The sequence below is a fragment of the Arachis ipaensis genome, chromosome B09, assembly GCF_000816755.2.
Source record: "Arachis ipaensis cultivar K30076 chromosome B09, Araip1.1, whole genome shotgun sequence".
In the NCBI taxonomy this organism is placed as follows: Eukaryota; Viridiplantae; Streptophyta; class Magnoliopsida; order Fabales; family Fabaceae; genus Arachis; species Arachis ipaensis.
Genome location: NC_029793.2, coordinates 8,050,579 through 8,051,954, shown reverse-complemented (window position 1 = coordinate 8,051,954; position 1,376 = coordinate 8,050,579).

The following is a 1,376-nucleotide window of genomic DNA, read 5'->3' as shown; positions in this document are numbered from 1 at the left end:
AAAAATATATTAGGTTAAGTTTTTTTATTATATTTAGATTGAATTTAATTTTGATGCACTGTCAGTGTAAAATTATTTTACACATACATTTAATCACATAACACAACATTAACAAAAATAATTATCTTTTAAATTAATCGTATAAATAGTCATCTTAGAAAACGATTGTGATTGTATGCAGGGACAAAGCTACGTACATAAAAAGGGGGCAATGGTCACCCTAATTTTAAATTTTTACATATAAATTATATGTAAATTTCAGTTTAACCCCATAAAATTTTATTTTAGTCTTATTTTATTGTGTAAATATTTTTGGTCTTCTTTAATATTTTATCTAGCTCCTCCCCTGATTGTACGGCTGTGAAAAATATTCTTTGACATGTAAATAAACATTTTTTATTGTTTATTCATATAATAGTATCTACATAGCAAATTCTCTCTTGAGTTATTATCTTGAATTTTTAACATACATAATATAATATATACATGTGTAATCAAAATATAAAAATGTTTGTTTGGAGGTGAAGATAATTGTAACATTATAAATTCATTGTATTTTTGTTCTTCTAAAAATAAAAATAATAAAGAATTACAATAATATACAATTTTTGTCTTGTCTTTATCTTTACACTTATATGATGTCATAATAACTACATACTAATAATAAACTTAGTTAAATATATATAAAATTCTTTATAATAATAATTAACAAAAACATTATGTACTATATTATACTGTTTATATTGGGTGTAGATGTGATTTGTTGGGAGTGCTTTTTGGCTGGAAAAAAAAATCTGAATTAAAAGTCACAAGGTAATAAGAATGCAAAAACAACAATAATAATTAATAAGTGGATATTGGTAGCTCTAAAAGCTGAAAGAGTTGCCAGAATGATTGAAGGGTATTTGTTTGTTGTATGTGTTTTTTCTGTTTATTGATGGGCATGTATATATATTGAGCCATAATCCTAGTTGACTTGTCGTTGTAAAAAGATTATAAAGATGCCTTTTTCTTTTCTTCCATCTCCTTTGGCCAAAATCAATGTCACCTTTTGTGTTTGACTATATAAGCCTCCATCACTTTCTTCTCCAACTCATCTATATATGTAGTGTAATTATGTATGTGTGTTTATCTTCACCTATATATGATTGGACCAGTTTCTACACCCTGTGTGGGCTTTTTTTTTCTTTTACTAAAGATAAGGAGATTCGAATTCGCGATATTTTAGATGAGTATGAAAAGACTATGTCATTTGAGTTATAATTAATTGGCGTGTGGGCTTATTCTTGTTTTAATTTCCATGTATTTCATATATTAATAAAATTATAATTTAAAAAGATTTTCAAAATGTTGCATTAGTATATAACAATTTATTA